This window comes from Bombus affinis, chromosome 10 (assembly GCF_024516045.1).
Source record: "Bombus affinis isolate iyBomAffi1 chromosome 10, iyBomAffi1.2, whole genome shotgun sequence".
Lineage (NCBI taxonomy): Eukaryota > Metazoa > Arthropoda > Insecta > Hymenoptera > Apidae > Bombus > Bombus affinis.
This window is the reverse complement of record NC_066353.1, coordinates 13,245,900-13,266,882: the sequence shown is the minus strand read 5'-3', so window position 1 is coordinate 13,266,882 and position 20,983 is coordinate 13,245,900. Positions and strand designations below refer to the sequence as shown.

At 45.3% G+C, this 20,983-nt stretch overlaps 1 protein-coding gene across 5 annotated transcripts in view; it reads left to right on the top strand.

Annotated features, from left to right (window-relative positions):
• The window catches only part of LOC126920921 (Krueppel-like factor 6), a 289,042-nt gene that overhangs the window by 149,264 nt on the left and 118,795 nt on the right, over positions 1–20,983 (top strand). The gene's annotated exons all lie outside the window — the stretch shown is intronic.

Genomic DNA, 20,983 nt, shown 5'->3' with positions numbered 1-20,983 from the left:
ATCATACGATACGATTCGAATGGGATGTCTGTTTGACTTACTTGACTTAAGAGTTTGCCGAGTGAAAGTTCTACAAGAGACCATCGTTGATGTATCGAAAAATAACTTCGTGTACTCAATGAAAATTTGATATCCATAGTAGATTTGCGAGTAGTTCTTGTACAAAATCCTTAACATTTATTTGACGCAGATCTTTATCTGACAATATAATTAATTTCAAAATAGTTCAAAATATTTAGTATATTCTGTTATATGAGAATCGATAAATTGTTCCTTTCCAACTGCTTTGAAAACAACGACACGCCCTTTACGTTCGGTTTTCGCGATACATCCAGCGACTCGTTTACGTAAGCTACGAAGTGTACAAATGTCCACGCGTAAAGCGCGTCCATTCTCCCGGCGTAATTGAATCAAAAGAAAAGCGTTCCGTCGGACCAGCTCCGCTACCCTTTCGCAACTTCAATCACGGCTAAAAGCCAAGCGGAAGAGATACCCAGCCGGGTCATTAGCTAAGCGGAGAGCAACGAGCCTTCTCTCGTGCTACGTGACCTCGAAAAATAACATTCATGATGTTGTACCCGATAATGCGAGCGAATAACCATAGTCTCTCGTTTCTTTCTCCTTTTCATCATACGTAGAATAAATCAAGTACTTTTGCTTTTCCCTCGATCGTTCGATAATTTATTCCGTAATTTTGATTTCTCTCTCTCGGGCTACTTGCATTACGCTATATTCCACAGAAATGAAACTGTAATTATACGTTGTGACATACAAAGTGTTGCAATATAAACCTTCGGAATGTTCTGCCTGGATCTGAGAATGGCCAGAGCAAGTACAGTGATCTTCAAATATATCCGTGGAATCATCACGTAACGTTACTGTCGCAAAAACTCAACGACGCAACGCCGCATAACCGGCGCGAAGTGAGGACGTGTTAAAATTCGTCTTAAAATCGTTCCTAAAACGGCGAACGTATCGCAAACGGAGGACAGAAAGGGTTAACGAACTTAGAGCTCGCGGACACCGGTTGGATTCCTGTTGTCGAGTCTCCGTGCCCGTGAACCGAGCTGTTTTTTCGTGGTCCGCGCGCGGATCGGTAATTGTTTCTGGTCTCGCTGCTGGGCTACAATAGCGTTCGCTTGCACTTAATTAGGACAGTGGCGGGGAGGGGTCAATAAATCACGACGCGTAACCTTTTCTGCATGCGGAGTCAGCGCGCAATTAGTTCTGCTAATTAAGGACTACCTGCCGATACTTTGTCGAGTTAATTCGAATCCCGAGACTCTGGCCTCTCGAACTTCCACGGGAACTCGCATGGTGGAACAAAGAGAGGAAGAGGGAGAGGGAGCGAGGAGTTTCTCGTCGCTTATTGTTTGCCTGGAGACGGTATGAATTATTTAATCGCCGCTCGTTCGACGGCGTCCTGCAGCGGCCACTGATTCAATTCAGCCGCTCCGGGGATTGAAATTGGATAATCTTTATCGGTTTTGCACTGCTTTCATTGAATGAGACGTTCATATCGCTAGAATCGGCAATGACGTGATTTTAAAAAGTTTGAGTAGTCGTCAGAATCGAATGATTGAATTTTTAGGGTATATAATATTTGTAACGTGCTTTAAACGATTGATACTATGCAAGTTGCAATTATTTCAATTCGACAAAATATTGTAGCGCTATTCCAAGTCGTAGGTTTCTCGGAAAGTATGTCTTCAAGCATTTCTACTCTTTGATGACATAAAAACTTCAACTATGAAAGGAATCGATCGTGGTATAAGTCTGTAACGGACGGTGATGTACGCGGATCGAAGTTCATCGAAGTGCGTGAAGAATTCGAACCATTTCCTCTATAAAACGTCTCCGGTTTCTCGCGAAAAGCTGCTCCCTAGAATCCGACCGACCACCAGAGGTACACGTCCAGCGATTCTTAATTCCCATTAATTCGTTGCACTATAACCGTAAATCGAGCCCAAGCAGGGAATGTAGAGGCAGTCGGTGTAAATTCAACGTCCTACGCGTCGATCGTTTGCCGGCAAACGACGAATCGACTACGACGAAGGGTGCCTATGGCAAATTTTATTTCCCTTTCGGCCAGTCAGTTTAACTGCGTAGATTTACGCGTCCCGCAACACCCGTCGATCGTATAATCTCACCACAAGTGGAAAATTCTGTCACGGTCAGACAATTGAGCATCTAGGCGAGAGATTATCGTCTTTGTCGTTTCTCTAATCGGCAGATCAAAGAGACTAATTTTCTTCGCCTTTTTGTTCCCTTGAAAATTCTTAATACAGCGTGAAGAAAATGAGTTTGTTGGATTTGGGGAATTTTTCAAATGTGTTTCTGGTTTTTCGGCAAATTGTACGCTATAAATACAAGTAGCCATCAATTTTTCAGAACTCTATTTAATTTATCTTCTTAATCATTATCAATCTCATAAGATACGATATAAAAATTATTTACAAGTCCAAGACCAAATCAAGCCACGTTCGATCGAATTAACGATCGAACTAGCCGATCACCGATCCTCGGAGAGTAAGTATCACAGAGTTTCGACGACCTTACTTTAAGGAAATTCTGCTTACCATTCGACGTATGAAACTACTGACACGATCTCCTTTGATTTCCGGCATTACGTCGCCTATTTAGTTCGATTTAATTAAAGAAACGACACCGGTTTGCTCGATCGCATCGATCCTTTTATTTACCGGCTATCGCAGTCCAGGGGAATATCTTAATTAACGCCTCCACTTGGTCAACCGTGAAAGATCGGGGAACAGATCTGGGTATCGTTCGTGAGAGAAATCGGTGCTACCTTGACGCGGCTGCAATTTGTACCCGTGTAAGAAACGGCGCGAGCGCCACGAGCACACGCGAGTGTACTCTCCTCTACGCCTTGCACGCTTTCGGCTCGTGTGAAATATCGTTCTGGTTCGGCAGCAATTGAAATCGTTCGTTGTCTGCAAAAGCGAAATTACTGTTGCTTTCTTTTTCTTCTCCTTCCTGAACAACCAGTTCGGTCTCAGCGGTGCTGAAATAATACCTACATCACGAGTAATGGAAGGGAGAAATTTTGCTGCAAAGAGGAAAGGATAAAATATGTTCTTACTCTAAGAACGAAAAATTAACACGTTCGAAGTCTTTTCATTGTTGATTTTTCTATATCGAGCATTATATCAAAAGCTTACTTATGATACGCGAAATTTCTACGTGCATATGAAAAAATTCTGTATCTGAAAGAAGTTAGAAAGACAGGGTGAGAATGGAAGAAAGGAGAGAAGTGCATCGCATTAACAACACTTTCCCACAAACTGGCAACCTTCACACTCCTCATTGAACCTCCACAAGTTTGAATACACATCATTTCCCTGAAGAAACTTGAATTCCTCGTTGAAATCCAACCTCTCTCTATTGTTCCACTCGATTCTTTTTAATCACCAACCCGACCATTTCCTCGTTCGTTCTATCGAACGCAATCACTGTTTAAACCGAAAACACTCGGAACACAATGATCCCACGCGACCACGCAAAGGTTGAATCGGTACGCGGAAACGACAGCGCGCTGTTATTTAATAAAGAGTCGTCTGTGGCCGGGTCTAGTTAGCATCTCGGTCCGCGATCGATCACGCCCCTCGTAAGTCCAGCACCGTTCACAACATAATTCAACGGTACCGCGAACGTTTAATCATCGGGAATCATGAACGACCCAGTCCACCCTCTGTGCTCTCCCCTCCATTCGTCCCTTTCTATACCGTTTCTTTGCTCTTCTATCGTTGTTCCTCTTTCTGACGTGTTCCTCGAGCAAACGATAGCGGGATAGGGGTCTAAGGAAGGACTCTCTAATGTATTCTAATGGTATGCCGCCCCGACAATGAGGCACAACTCATCCACCTACACCTATGGCATCTACCATCGAGGCCGTGGCACAATACTATCTCGTCCCATCCTGCGAGATGCGTTTCCATTCCACTTCGTAGCTCTTCCCTACTCTTCGTTCGTTGCGCGTCATCGAGCGTGGCTGCGAGAGTTGGATAATATAAGAGGTCAACGTGTTTGCACGCGTTGACACGGAATTTCTGCGGCTTCGCGCGAAGGTCGGACAGAAGATATTCCCGTGACTCACCATCGGATGATCGATCGGATGATCTGGTGATTCTGGTTATTGAAATCGTACATAGGCCGCGAGGAATAATAAGATTTATAAATAGAATACAGGTTGATTTTTTCGAGGGGTCAGTAGCTTTCTAATTCGCTTCTTACGATCTTCTCCTCCTTCGTAAGTTTCGTGTTGTTTTTTAAGAAAACTCGTAAGTATCCTGATATCGAAAAAGCGTTCGATCGAAGGATGTAATCGTCGTAAATCGATTTTGAACAGGTGAAAATTACTTAATGCTATTTCGCTCGCTCGCTCGAAGCTTCGACCGAGCTAAGCAGAAGCACCGTCATCGAGACGTACGTATATACGCGTCGTCAAAACACGGCGTTGCGCCACGTTGCGCGCGTACTTTCGATCGTGGAATTACTTAACTTGATCGCGATTTACGAGCCGTCCTCGGCGCGTGTAGAAAACGAGCGAAGACACGAAAGGGGAAAAAAAGAAGAAGAGAAAAAGGAGAAGAAAGAAGATACGGCAAGGGGAGAAGCCGGTATGCTCCTGCGTTTCGCAAACCGTTCGAACGCCCAACCTTTGAAAGTGACTGGGTTATGCACGTGCTCTTCTTCCTAGTCCCTACCTACGTGAATTAAATGCAGCTCGAGATAAAGCGATACGTGCATCCTTGCGAAACGACAGGCCGTCTCGTGGAAGAGGGAGAGGCTAGGGAGAGAAGGAGAGGAGAGGAGAGGACAGAGAGAGAGAGAGAGAACGTGTGGGACAGGGACAGAATCGGCAGAAGACAGAGATGGAAAAGCTAAAGGGGGTAAAAGTATGCGGTGGAGGAGGAGGAAAGGCAACATATGGCAGAGAAAGAGAGGCTTACAGGGCGGGGGAGTGAAGGGGGGAAGAGGAGTTGGAACGATGACTGTAGCGCATAATGCAGGACGATGCATGGGTGTAAAGGCAAGTAAAACCAGAAATGCGAGGCTCCGCTTGAACGTTGCAGGTTGTCGGCATGTAGAAAACGCTGCGGTGACGACGTGGATCTGCATTCTAGCCGATTCCGCAATCTCCGCCTTGTCGTCCTCGCGAGCACGCACAACGATTTTTTTCCCATTTTATTCGAGAGAGGCAAAGATAATTGTTTGCGAGTCAGCGTTCCTCGCTGCTATTCGATCGTGAATATTTACTGCGTGGTTAATTTATCGCGTGAAATGTAATGTCCAAGTAGACTTTGATGGGATAGATGGCGACAACAAAATATCGGTCGAATTCCGAACAAATATTGTTCTTCTCCAATTAAATGACTTAATATGTATAACTTTCTCGTTGGAATTCAGACGTCTGTCAAAGGCGTTCTATTTTTCGACTCCTCTTACCAAACTCTTGCGACACTTCCCGTCAGAAATAAAGCAACGATAATTATGCCGAATCACGATTCCACGAGGAAACCACGACCACCGAAACGGAACGAAAACCAGCTAATACCGTTCGGGTTAGAAATAATTCAACGCAATGCCACGGGGGGCATTCTACGGTGATGCTTCGTCATCGGTCCACAATGCAGCGGCGGTCTGATTGTAAATGTTATGAATAGCGGCGCGTAACACGGTTTCGATCGGATGTGACGCGCAGCGGGTGGGAATCGCGTTCCATTAACGTCTCGAACATGCTCAGCCCGCCATGCGCCACTCGCCGCTCTTGCACCGACAGAGAAAATCTCCTCTATTTTTCTTTTCCCTTCTTTTCATTTCTCTTTTCTCGGTTTCTTTCGAGCGGAGAATCTCAGTCCCACGAGGTTACAACAGTTCCATTGACGCGCCGTTATTTCAAAGCGTTCGAGGAGGGAACGCGAGCCGCCTCGGGGCATCGATGAACGGTTCATTGTGCCGCGGGTGAACTCTGAACTTCTAGCCCCGCAGTTGCTGGATTCTGAACTGTAATTGCTGTCTAGGTCCGGCACGCACGATCGCTCGGACTATCGCGCCGCGTACGTTGAGCAAACGATGCATGTTCAACCAGCAATTCTGTCGTAATTCATCGAGATTTTTTGTATCGTGTCATTGTTTAAACGTAAAACGCGTTGGATGAATCGCGAAGAACCGAGGATCAAAGGTGATGGATGATGTGTAATTGATATTTCAAAGATTCAAACCTTATTTGGATTCTATGTAGGGTTTTAATTGGATGTTTAATTAATTCGGTGAATTATTTGCGGAATGATCGGTTGAGTTTAAAGATGGATTTCCGTACGTAACTGCAATGCAGTGCGGTTATATTTGACGAGGCAAAGCGACTTAAGGGTGGCTGTGCCTTTGGTGAGCAGGGAAACTTGTGCCTTCTGCCCGCATTGCGGTAGCTCGAACCGTGAAGCTATTAAACCAAAGAGGGGAAGCATTGCGTCGTATTAATGACGACAGCTGGGTATTGTCTTCGCGTGAGTGATGCTTAAGGCTTGAAACGGATTGTTGAAAGTAATAGTGGTATTCACACCACTTAGTATAAATTAAATACAATGACGTAATCATATGTAGAACAAACATATTCATCCTTGAAAGATGTTAACATATCGTTTGATTTATCAATTTGCTTTCTTCCCTACATAAATATTACGTTTTTTTTCTAAAAAAAAAGTTAGATTTCTTAATCTTCGAAATTTGTATCATACAGCTACATCTGCTTTCTCTTATAATTCCTTTCGTTAAAAGTGAATTTCTTTTAATCGTTAATAACAATCGTAGTAAACGTTCGACAGCTTCGGTAATCTCGAAAATTCACCAAAATTTACCATTTCTACTGAAAAATCGTTAATCGTCATTTCTCTTATTTCTTTCCCTTTGGCGTGTACTCCTACTTACTCAACAGAGTAAAGGGAGGAGAATACCGAAAAATCTGCAGCCAGTTACAAAGGCTATCAATGAAGCAATAGCGACAAATCACGCACCTCTCCATCACGCGCACACCCACGTCAACGTGTCTGGCTCGCGTGTTCCCGTTCGTCGTCCGTAGGTCCTGGCGGACGTGCATCTTCCATGACCTATACTATGGTAATTCGGCCCGAACGACCTCCCGGCTGACCTTTGATAATAACGCCGCCGCGAGTGAAAAGGCGGCATGTCGCGGAGGTGGTGCCGCAGCCGCGGGAGTGGCAACACGGCCAGGTGAGTCTCAGGTGAGCTTTGGATGAGGCATACAGGTGAACCAGGAACTCCGAGCACCTCCTCCGCGTTGCTTGCCGCCTCCGAAGAGAAGATAGGACGCGCGTCGATACCTCGGATGCCCGTGTCGACGTGCCCTCCGGCTGCCTTTCGTAGGAGGTTCCCACTCTGTCACGAAGAAAATCCGCAAGATGATACGTTGTTGTCTGTTGAGAAAAGTTTCGACGAGTGAAAAAAGTCTGGGAGAAGCAAAGGAGGAATTTTGATAAGGTGGGGGTGGGAAATATCGAGAGACGACGACGACGATGAAGGAAGTATGACGAAGGTTTTCAACGTTAGAGCTACCGATGACTTATTATTTGAGTCATGCTAAGTAATTTGCCTTGTGATTCTTCAAATTGTTGCAAGTAGATTTAAATAGAGGGGATCATTAGTGGTTGGTTATATAAATGAGATTTCCACATTCCGTGATTTATTCGTGTCAAAGGTTGATAGAAGTTTGACTAGGGAAATAATTCTTATTTACAGCGGTACAAAGAATCGGCGAAGAAAGACACGTATCCATTCATCACGTTTAGAATCAGGAAGGAAGTGGGAATGGAAAATTAATAACGAGCTGTTAGTACAAATTGCAGAGGCGTGCTTTTCATGATTTATCACGTAAAGCATTTACGGTATTAGAACAGTAGACAGTCGACGAAAGTATTCGCTAATTGAAAAAAGCAATAAAATATTTTAGAACTTCAGCTAGATAAAAATGAAAAACAAGTGGTAATTACCAAAAGAAAAAAAAAGGTACTTAAGGTATATCCCAGACGTAGTTCGCCGTGACAAATGTGATTGGTTACCGCGTGTACCGTTTCTGTGGCCCGATCGAAGCGTTTATGGAGGCAAATAGCGGCGGTGCTCGTAGGCAGTCGATTATTTTCTCGTGTGTAGCGCGCATTGAAATCTCAGTATGCAGATGTTCCGCGGGTTCTGTCTTCGGACGGCACGCGTTCGATTCGCTCCATTGTGAAACGGCCGACAAGCCCCGCTTCCAATCCACCTCGACGACCCTTCGCCGACACGGTCGTTCGACGAATCGATTTCTGCGAACATCCGGTACACCAGACGAACTGGAATGTACAGGTTGCGCAGAAATACCTGTTGGGGCGCGATCATTTCCTTTCTGGACGGATATTTTTGGAACTTTATTGCTGGCGTCGCCCGAGGATGGGTTTCGGGATTGACCGGAAAAAATTGTCCAAGTCTCGCCGGAGAAGATATAACTCTCGCCGCTGAAATAATAATAGGTGTCTTTCTGATGTATTTTTGAAGAAAGTATATCGAGCCTTGACAAATATATTTCTCAGATAAATTATAAATTATATATTTTCAGACATTCTCTTGTCTAACAGTGGCAATTTCTATGAGCGAATTGAATAAATTAGAAGCGACTTGGTCGTGTTCTTCGGTGCATAGTTGTTAATATTTTAAAAACTGTTGACGTAAAGTTGTATAACGTACTTGACAATTCGCTGATTATATTGCCAATTACATCGCAAGGGATATTGCTTTTTCATCGGAATTTTTAGTAACCGCTGCCACAGATGTATATTGCAATATTTGGATGTATCAATAATCGAGGTTCGAGGCATGAGCTCGGATTTCAATTTCACAAATTCGTCTAGTTCGAGCGATAGCTTGTGAATAATTTCCAGAATTTCCTGATTAATAATAATCGCAACTGAGGAACGTCGATCAAAAGCATGTTATATTTTCAAGTAGCTATTTAATTAATTTAGTTGAGAAATAAGCGACTTGTGTTTATATATAATCCATCTTTAACAAATCGTTTAATTATTCTCTATGAAAGGTAAATCAACTATCGTATATCCAGTATCAGCTATAACGTTTTTATCAAGAAATAGACAAAAATGTTTAAAGTGGGAAACAACGATCCAAGAGGTACACGTTCCCCGTAATGTTCGGATAATCAAATCGACTCACGAACATACCGAAAAACCATGTGTGCGGTAAAGAACATAGCGAAAGTCAGGCAAACTCTCAAAGGCAGGCTCTCGAAAATTGGAAAGAAGAATCTAGGAAGGCTGTCTTCGGGTCGATCGTGACGAGATCTCTCCCCGTGGCGTGACAATCTCGATGTCGAAGCTCCCGTTAGCAGCAGAAACCGTTCACCCACACATATCGACGCAAGGAGACGCTCGCGCGCCCTTAGACGCGTCTCGCCTTTAGGAAGGATTAAATGTCGAACGCGGGACAAGCGTGGCTAAGCTTTGTTACTCTCTCCAAAGAGTGGAGTAGAGAGCGTCGTAGCATCGTATACTCTCTTGACGTTGTATACGCGCGAGAGCGCGAGCTTGCTGGTACGCGCGGGCGAAGAGAAGAGGATCGGCTCGATAGAGCGGGCCGATTCCTCTCTCGTATATGCGATCTGGCACACTTCGTGCCACACTCGGGGCACACGTACGCCGTAGCATCGCGCACGAGCTCGAAATTTACGGCACGCGAGCACGCTGTTGGCACGGATGCACGGTTGAGGCCGTGCCGAGAGAGCCGCTCCTCAGTTCGCTCCGCGCATCTTCGCCGGCTTGCGCAACGATCCGCGCGCCAGGAGAGAGCAACCGCGATACCGAATAGAGGGGAACAACGAATCGAGACGGATAGATAGACCGATAGAGAGCTTGAGAGCGAGACAGAGGGGAAACCATGCGCACCAGCTGCACCCAGGCCCATTCCATTTGCCGGCACAATACGCGTTTCTTCGAGGACGAGTGCCTTTTCGGCCCTCGGTTTTGTTACTGTTCGTTACAGTCGAGCTTTTAGCTCGAGTGGTGGGATGGGTTTCGTCCTGAACGGAATGGAAATTTGCCAGAAAAATGGAGTTGAATCGAGGGTGAGAGAAGTAGGGGGATTTCTGCTCTATGGGATTTAGTTGCTTCGAAGAAGGTAGTTGGAGGATACATTTGTGCCAGCTATATATTTGCCTGGTATTATGGATACATAGGAAGAATTCATGGATTTTAACGTAAAGACAGACGAAGGATATAAGGCTTGATCGAAATTTTGATACTTTCTTATCCATAGTCAGTCTCGCTCGTGTTTCTTCACCCCTGTGTTTAACATCTTCAGGTACGTCTACTTAGGATTCGTCGATTCTGAAGACAGGAGCGAACACAATCCCCTACTGGCGAGACAGATCGTCTTAGTCAGCGCAACGCGACGCATGGAACGATTAGCGCTAATTTCCGTGATCCACGGAGAAGAGTCGGGGCACGCGATCGATCGATCATTCGCGCAGATACATGCACCCCGCATCGGTGCCGGCATTTCTCGATGCCGTTTTCACTCTGCACGCGTGGGTGTACCGCTAACGGGCAAAGATCAGCGAAGCTCGTGCGGCAGACGTTATACCCATAATTGGCCCTCATCTCTGGAAACACAATCCGATCGTTACCTATTCGTTATCCGCAATCTCGCGGGGTCCCGTAGTTGGCGAACGCGGCCCTCGTAGGGACACGCGTTCTGTGACATCGCTCGCATAACGAAGTAAATCAAGCAGAGTCTCGACGAACGAGACCGAACGACCGAACAGAGAGCTCTGCGTTGGTCGATTCGCTGGCTCGCCATTCCAAGCGAAATGCTAAAACGTACGACGGAGACGGAGCGAGAAAGAGAAAGGAGAAAACGCGAGGGGTCGCAAAGAAGGGAGGCCTATGAACCGGAGGAATGATCCGACGTAAATCGAAAGACGAACAGAGAAGAAAACGGAGAGGAGCACTCGCAAACCATAGCATTCGCATGTAGAACCTTAGTATTCCTCCTGCGTCAAATGTTAACTCGTGCTACTAACTATGCGACTCTCTTATTTGCCTCGTGCCTGCGTTGCTCTCCGCTCTTGCTCCTCCTTCGGGTTTTCCGCTCGAACCCCGACGATACCATGGAAATCGTCGGATATCTTATACGTGTCGTTTGTTCGACGAAGGCGAATCGTTATGCCGCTGCGTCGTGCTCGATGTTTCCAGATATGCGTACACTTCGATTTGCCCGCCTGGGCCTACGACGAGTATTTGTAAGCAGACGCACGACTTGGAGCGGTTGTACGCATGCATTCGATCCAGCTCGCCCGATGCGGGATTTACATGAACGTACACGAGCGAGAGAAGGCTCGAGGAGGAACGGAGATACTCGCGGCGGCTGCTCTGAAATTCAAAGGGGGGGAGCGGCCGCTTTGTATTAACGTCGTGTAACAAGTGTCACCTGTCGCTCGCGCGTCCACGCTGACGAGCGGTCGCTCCCGGCTTTTTAGACACGCGTCCTGATCCGACGTTTCTCTCTGCGTTCACCGCTCTGATGAATTTTACGCTTCTCTTTAGCGGGCGATAATAACCATTGCACCACCGTGTTTTTATTGTTTTTCTCTTCGTCGTTTTATTGCCTTGATCTATATATTAATATTTATCTTTTCCATGTTTTCTTTTATACGAGTGTCGACAGAAGATTTGGTACATCGTTAGATCGTTCGATTTTTGATTTTTCAGTTGTATCTGCTTAAAATATATCTGTAAATATTAAAGACGAGATAGACGACACGGGAAAAATATCGTTAAACGCTTGGGGATCAAATTTTAGAAAAATGAGAGTTGCCAATGAGTGTCTGATTCGTATGGTCCTATACTACTTACCGCGGCCCTTGCTCGCCGCACAGAGAAAGTAGTAGTGGACAGCCAGTGTCAGAATCTAGTAATCAGACGCAGTAGAAACGGGACCGATACTCGTTTCCAACAACTTTAGATAACTTCGAATTATATTTCTACAATATTTAAACAATTACACCGTGCTCTTGCTGCAGACTAACGCGCTAGACTCACGACGCCTAGCTCCTCTCGTCTACGCTCTACATATCAGTTATGCGGTTGTATCTTTTCAATATTCTCGGGTTATTGTCAGAATCGATAACGAGGAAGAGTCGCGTTGCCGCTTTTAATTATCGTTTCGCGTAACCGGCGTGAAACCACCCAACGCGAACCCGCGGTGGATCCACGAGGAGGGGGTCGCGGTCGGAGTTCTGCGACGTTTATCATCGAGACAGGACAGTGGAGAATCGCTATCTAGATAGGAGGAAAAAAGCGCGGCAGCAACTCGGGTTGCACGAAGCAGCACGCGCTATTTGTCACCCGGCGTTGCCTATCTGCGACTCGTATCTGTTATCGTGGTGCCGCGGACAGGGCTACTTTGGCCCGATGCCGGCTAGATCTTATCGCTCGGCTCCTTCCGTTCTAAGTTCGAGTTATCCTTCCTGGAATAAATTCAATGGCCAATGGTTATCGCGCCGACAAAGTAACGTTCTCGGTGCGCCTCCCGGTGCGTTGCGTTGCGTCGCTTTCGCAACACCGTCGAAGTTAGGACTCACCTTCCGGTTTTTTCGATTCCTTCGATTTCAACGGATTATAGCGCGCGTGCCTTTGATATTTCGTGGCATAAAAATTATTCGACCCATTGACGTGCAAGCTTCTAGATTCGCGCTTGCATAGATATTGCGTTGCTCGGAAAATTCGTAGCGAAAGTTAAACTGGGTTCGACCAGAGTTAGATTTACGTTCTGTAGAACACATAAGGAACTTTGGCTGGGCAAAAAGATCCTCCACGTTCGCAATCCGCAAATCGCAGTTTACAGTTGCGAATATTGTATCAATTTGAAGTTACGCTCACGCAGCCATCGACGATTCGCTTGATTTCTTGGTGCGTTAGCGGAACGCTCGTTTGCATTCGAGAATCGGTGATCGTTAGAGGAAACACGTGCTTGAAACGCGTCCGATAGATTATCGACGAGCTGGATCGCGTTTGAACGAGGCCTGGCGCGAACCTGACGTGGAAAACGCGCGCTGCCCATAGACGGGAATAGGTGAACGAGCACCGGGTATAAAATTTCGTTTCGTTGCTCCACGGGGGGCCAATTATGCATATAAGTCGGTGCATTTTGCAATGGCGGCAATGAAACTCTAACGACAACCGCTGTCAACTAACGCTCCGTATGTTCGACATTAGGATCGTAAACTTTGATTGCAACTGTTTTCAGATCCTGCAACAGTTTACGCTACTAACGAGCGTAACGTATATAGAGCGCGAGCCTCTTTATAATCAATCTTTGTTTTATATTTTGGATTTTTTAAACAATTCTTGTTCTACATAAGCGTGAAAGTATTGCTTTATGTCTTTCCTTGTATCTCATCCGATAAGTTTTGCAAAATTGAAATGAAAATACGAAAGTAATCTTGCTTGTGAAACTCGTAAGAATGAAAAATATCGTCTATGAATTAAATTTCGATAATGTATTTCCTATGTAATCCTATAAACTTTTCAAGCTATTACGAAACCTTTCGCCTTTCAAAGCCTTTCGCATTAGACCACCGTACCCTCGTTCCTCGATAATGCGACGCGAGGATAAACCAGAGATCAAGATTTCAGAGTTGCCGATTTTTATCGAATCCTCTCCGTAATGAGATCCGAGCTGCGATCGAGGTGTCGAGAAACAAGCGACGAAAGATCGATATCCATCGTCGCCCGAACGCCCGAGTATTCGACGTCGTCCTTCGCCTGAGATGATCGAGACGATCAGGCGCGAAGGTACGCGGTTTCAGGAAAAGCAACTCGAATGCAGGAACCACGGAAGACGATAACGGTAGATATGCTACACCACGGTGAGAGGTCGTCTAGAATGCCACGGCTTTACGTCAATTACATTGATATAGTGTCGCTGGCGCGTACTGTCCCTCTTTATTCTGTATCTACCCCCTTCGTGTGTTCCTTGTCGCGTCTTCCGCGTCATATCAAATGTTTTTTCCCTCCTCGTGTCTGTATCGGTATCCTTAAGTAGTAAATCTCGTCACTCTGAAACCGTGTTTCCTGGCCTGTTCCATGGGGGCAATTAATTACACGATTCCACTTTACTTTCTTATATCTTATCAGCCAGTTTTCTTCTCCTTCACCCAGTGAATGTTAACGCGAAACGTTTGTTAAACGTAGCTTCTAAACATATCGAGGAACACGAACGACCAGAAGTTCACGTTTGAAGGAATGGATTTGGAGATATCGCTGGTGATTATTTCTTTTCGCTTCTTTTAGTAATTCGCGTTGGGTGGTGTTTTTTAAATCGTCGAGTTCGACTCGGAAAAAGCGGATGCGACATGATTTAACGTTTTAAGTAAATTCCCGTAATCTTGCTCTTAATGTTACAGATAATTGCGCGTAAGTATCCTGAATGGTGCAAGAAAGAGTCAGTTTGTCGTGAGAGGCAGCTTAAAATAAAGATCAGAACGAAAGAAGAAAGCTCTTAAGTTACACGTATTAACATAGTGCGTTTCCGTGTTTCTTCTATCGGCCAAGTAGGCGCGTTCCCGACAAATCTTTTAATTTGATTTTTATTACAACATGCCCAAGTATCATTCCGAAACATTCTAATTAACCCATTGGTAAGCAGTGAAATTAGTATCCCTGCTAATTAAAGTTGCTCGCGCGCACGTAACGTGGAAACGTATGTAGTTATTCTTTTCGTAGAAATTGACGTTGCGCTCACGAAAAACTTAATCGACGTAGCAACCATTCCGTCATTTTGTCGATCGGAGCAGTGTTCCCACGACTGATATACTCACGCGAAATATACACAGCGCAAAAATCTCTGAGAAACAGAATCACTGGCGTTGCCACTGACCACACGGAATCCGTGTTCACGGTGCACACACCGCGTGTAATAGGTTTCCAGACATTAGCCACGATGTTAGCAAGAAACGGTTGACGCCGCATGGCGCCCCATGCATCATATTCTTGCGTCGATAACTCGCCGTGGTGTTTGCACTGGGGCCACGCAAGAAGAACATTTCGCTACCGGCGTCTCGCGGTAAGAAAACTTGATTAATAACGGAATAATAATACGCCTCTTCGTGCCTTCGAATTCATGGTATTACGAGCGAACCATGCGGGAGGCCGCCCTTCTTTTTCATCTTTATAGTCTCGGTCTAATTGTTCGTACGATCGAATCGATCGCGATCTATCGGACTTTCCACTGTCTCTTATCGTGTCTGGATCTCGACGAAGAATTCTATGATCTCCGAGACAAGGAAGAAAAGAGTCGTTGCGTAGAAAAGAACATATTACAAGCGTCGGGGTCGTTGGTTGTCTGGAAAACAGATCAGAGATGGAAATACATGTTTTTCACTCAGTTGCACGATCAGATAAGAAAGTACTCATTTCGCTGTGATTTCTTCTTGCCTCTTAGAAGTGCGATCGTTTCTTCTCCTTCATTGAAATTAAGCGTCGAGAAGCTTGAATCGTTTGAAATTGGATTTTCAGCTATATGTATATCATCGTAACGTTATTTTGTTATGATATTTAATTCCACGCTAACGAAACAAGAGAGACTGACCATGCTATATCAGGAAGATACTTTTTACGTGTGAAGCTCTAAAACGGTATTAATCAAACAATATTAATGTAATAAATTTACAAGAAGTTTATTGCAGAATATAAACTTCATTCCAATAACGTGCATCAAATATTCCTATTACACTGCTAAGTTCTTCCATTAGTTCGTTATTAACACAAAAAGTTCGTAGACCTGGCCATTTACTAGCATCACGGGCAAGATAAAAAAGCAATTACCACCGAAGACGTAAATACTCAGACCGGACGTGAAATTAAATGGCGAGGAACAATGGTTGGGCAACAACAGTTTTCTGTTACAGTGTTCTGGCCACTACTCCCTTGGCTGCCGGTGATTTATCGATGTTTTTCCTTCCACGAACGATTCCCTAGCAGCGTTTGTATCAAGCATGCTCGTTAAAGATGGCAAATCCGTGACGCATCAAACCGAGCAGCAACGCAAACGCAACGCAATTTCACCAGTTCAATGGCTCATTAATGCATTTAATTCGAGAACCGCTCGCAAAATCCACGAAATACCTCGAGTTCCAGTATATCGCGTTTGATTCTCATGACGGGTTCTCAATACAGGTGTTGGCGAGTTTTTATTCGTCGAACTCGTCGATTTCAATGGACGCTGTACGCGATTATTTCCGCGAAGGTCGGCCGAGGTTAAGTGGATATTATTTTATTACGTAGATCTTGTTACTTTGAGAAGGCACTCCAGTCGATGGTAATCGAATATCGGAAGACGCTGGCTTGGCTGTTTCCCTTAAATATTGGCGTGTTTCCTAAATTTATGATGGTTAATAAATTATTCTCATGCTTATTAATGAAAATAATTACTTTTGACGGTTCGTGGATGGGTCAAAAAGATTGGTCTTTCTAGTATTAATCTTGAGTACGAGCACATCTTCGTAAATCATTTTCTCCAAACGCAAAAACACAGCAAAGCTAAGTACGATATTCTCATCGATACGTACGTTTGCTCGTGTAAAGACAGTCGTGTTTCAAAAAATGTTCGTTTCGTCGTCTATTAATCGACAGCCGCATTTAAAGAAATTTAGAAATTCGAAGGCAAGTTAAGCCGAGGACTCGCTGGTAATGCGATAAAATTCCAAGCTCATACAACTCTGACACCCAACGATCCTGCTGCGTTCGAGCTGCTCGATGTTTCCAGAACAGACTTCGCCATACATATGTAAATTGGCGAGCGATGGTATCGCGGCGACATCAACAGATATTATACCAGAAGGTGGCCACTGGTTTATCGAACAGTGGTATCCTCGCACCACAGGCATCGAAATCCATGCGAAGGTCGTAAGGATAAGCGAGCATCGGTTAACGGGACGCGGCGGTCTCGCGGGGCAGTTTGCGCGCACGAGCGCACGCGCGCTGCAACTTTTATCAGGAAACAACTGCGGCCACGATCAGGAAGTTCCGTGGAATGTCAGCGTTCTGTCCCTACGATTATGTCGCAGTCGAGGTGAATCCTTATCCAGCGAGGATCGTCGGCCGTGAGGTTAAGTCTATAGCTGGAAATAGTGGTCGTGGACGGTCGTGAAGAGGACACAAGGGTTTGGTAGAGAGGACACGAGTGAAAAGAGGAATAAGCACGTGGAGAGGGGAAGGGAGAACGGAGGCAGGTAAAGATTACGCGTAGAGATACGCCTAGACGGCGAAATTCAAATGAGCCGCGGGACTAAATCGAAGAGGCTCGGCCGCTGGATCGGTTACACCGCATTTGGTATCTGATCCTGGAAACTGGAACCGTACGGGACGTCACACAACGGTGCTGTAACTCGGCGCGTAACGCGCGTGTCCCCTGTTCGTAGTCGCGGGAGCCGAGGGGTTACAATAGTCGTCGTCAACCCCCTGATCGTTATCGCAATTAAAACCGGTTCGCCGGCTCCACGAATGCGTGTAATTCGCCAGACTCCATACACCTACGATTTTTCCCATTTTTCCTACGGTATTTTTCCTCTCGTCTTTTTCGCCGGATATCGAGGGTATTGCGCCTACAAGCTTGTCGCGCTCGTGTCGTTCACCGATTCTGGATGTCTTTCGTTTCTAGTGGTGCGACAGGGGTAATCGATCGTGGATTTTTTTAGACCTCTACGTCGGTTTATTTGGAGAACGACAGGGGTGAAATCGTTCGATAAGTGCGAGGGAATTTCGCTCGGAAGGTATAGTATTGGTAATTAAGAGACAATCGAGTAATGGAGAATTTTTGCTTCAGCCTTTGGACTTTTTATCGGTAAAGCGAAGTTAAGTTTATAGATGTAGGAAATTATATAAACTATAAAGTATGTAATTTACGAAACTGTAACTACTCTAAGATGGCATTCGTTTCCTAGTTTTTAGTAACAGATATGTAGCTAAAAGTAATTATATCTCAGGGATACAGAATGCTACTTCAGATGTAAGATCAACTGTACTTTCTCGTTTAAGGTAATTGCGTCTGGTCGTATTATTGTAACTGTTGCAGGTCGTACTTAATATAATTTAACAGCCGTATTTAACCACCATACTTGATCAGATCTTTTTACCAGGATTAATATCCATTAAATCAATTTAATTATCCAATTAAACCAAACCCTAAAATTTCCAATTACTCCGAGTCTTTCGACAATTACAGAAACCATATCTCCTCGGATCGTGTCACCTCTTCGGGTAGAGTATCGGGTGAATTTCTCTGGAACGCGACGCGGGTGAATCGAGAGATCAGGGAGAACGAATAAGGGAGCGTATCACGTTGACGTGAACGTGGTTTTGCGAAAAGAGACGACGTAACTCCGTGGCTGCATTGTACAATTATTTGCGCAATGCGCGCGCTCACCCGAGAACCGTCTGATTGAAACGTTAACCCTTAATTAGCGGTGGACTTTCCGGCGAGCTCTTCTGCATAACGGTTCGCCGACGCGCAAATAAGCACGTTTAATTGCTTCTTAATTATAATCATCAATTGCGCGCACGTCCTCGCTGCGCAGCGTGTGCGCTGGTCGTGGTGCAGCGGCTTTATAATCGTCTCGTTGGATTAGCCAACGTCGAGTATCCTAGGTGGGCGGGTGTCTTGTCACTATGAAAGTTATTAAGCGCTCGTGGAACTTTTTCTTTTTTTCTTTCTTTCTTTCGTTTCTTTCCATTCTTTCGGGGAACGTTCGCGCGGGGTAGACTGCCGGACGAAGAGAGATTACGTGGCTGGCTGGCTGGCTAGCTCGGTTGGCGTTCATTAATTAACGAGTCGGTAAGGATCGCAGGATGGAAAATTTACATCGACGTTGGGAAATGGAAGTGCTCGGTGGTCTGTCGACGTTCGATGCGATATGCCGTGTAATTGACTGCCGTGACGCGAGCCGAGGGTTGAGAGTCTGAGGAGTCTTTTATGTCGTTATTGGAGAATACGAATCGCGAGGCGGGATTTTTTCATTCATCATCTACGCTTTCTCAATGCTCGTGCATTTTTAGCCGATGTTAATTACGTGAAAATAGTTGAATCAGTTAATGAATACAAATTTATGTAAATTATTAGACCACGGAGCGTGCATAATATACAAATATACAAAATATACGTAATATACAAGAACTTTCAGGGTAAATGCTATGATGTTTAGTTAGATCATATCAAGCCTTTCACACAACTCAAACCATCGGGGATTGAGGCAATATCTTCACCCTTGCAGAAAATCGATTCGCAAACGAGCGTCTGTCACAGCATTTCCTGACCCGTCAATTAATCCTCGGTTGGCATCGCCGAAACGTGGTACAGGCCGTAAATCAGCGGATATAGGCGCGCTGTAGCGCGGCGTTATCGTTACACGAGAGGTCGAGGGATCATCGATGAGTATCACGAAGTCCGTGTCCTCCCTTCAGAGAGGATATTTAGATACCGCGCTCAGCTATGATAGCACGCGAGCACGCGATCTATATACGCGATTTCACACAGCGTCAGGCCGCACGATAATGCTTCTTCTCATTAAGACATTGAGAAATATTGGAACTCGTGATTAACGGGACACCGGCTTCTTTAAGCGTTAACGATAACCGACTGACTTTCAGCGCGCTTGCTGACCCCGATAAAATATATTTCTCCCAGGGAAGGGCTATTATTTAGAGCTAGAGCCGGGATGAATCTGCCTGGCTGGGTGGCTGTGAAAGCTCGCGAATCTGACTGATCGCCGTGTGCGATTTAGTTTCAGCGCGTTTGCTGGTTATTAATTTCACCTCGTGATCAGCCATAATAGGTTTTTGGATATCAAGGTGTGCGACTAGGTGGCAACCCTTGGGGCGTTTCTTTCATGTACACGATTGCTTTAGTTTCGAATATCGTTACAGTTCGAGATGTGTTAGCTATTTGTATAACGATCGCTTTGCAAACTTTCTTACAAATTTTGCCAACAGTTTTCGCGGATAGAAATACAAAATCTATCTGTAAACGTGAGTCAAGGAGATCTCAATTTCTACGATCGTAAGTTACGGTACATTGCAGAACAACTTCTACAGAATCTTTGTGAGAAGCTGCAATCACCAATACTATTAACGTTGATATGATCAAGTAGCACGTATTTCGATTATCATTTCCTTGAACAAAGTTGTCCAATTCATTAGCATTTTACATGTTTCTTAAGCCACTGAAAGCCACGGCTCGTTACCGCACAGAAGAGTTCTTCTAGAAAAGCATCTTCCAAATCAGACAGACCGTAACAACATCCGACAGAACTAAATTAAAAATCAAGTCTCGCGAGCGGTTGTTATCCGCCCTCGAAAAAAACTGGTATCGTGAGCAGACTGGAGAGTCGTTATCCCGCGTCAAACCACCTAAAACCGCGACGACTCCCGGTGGTCTGTCGCGGTGGCAAAACCGCGTGATCCTCGTATAGAAAAGCGGTGCAAGAAGTGGAAACGTTAACGAGTATCGGTGAGGCAGGATTTCCATGTAGCCGCCGTATATCGCCACCGCTTGATTACTTGGCACGCCGGTATCGGGCAAAACGGGATTGGCGGGGATCCAATCGGCGAATCGTGGCACGTGGAGAGGTCTTTCCGATCCGGGATTTATCTGGCAGGTGGTGGAGTGTACGACCCCTCCATGTCGATCGCTAACGATCTCCCTCCGTCTTGCTTTTCTCTTCGCGTTCCTCCGTTCTTTCTTCGAGCGAACAATTTTTCTCACGAATCCACCTTCTTTCCCTCCTTTTTGGTTCCTTTTGTGCGTTCCTGGTTGCCGAAAACCACAAGGAAAAAGCCTCCAGATGGAAAGAAACGAGGAGGGGCATGAAAGAAACAGAAAGATAGAGGTAAAAGCAGAGCGACTC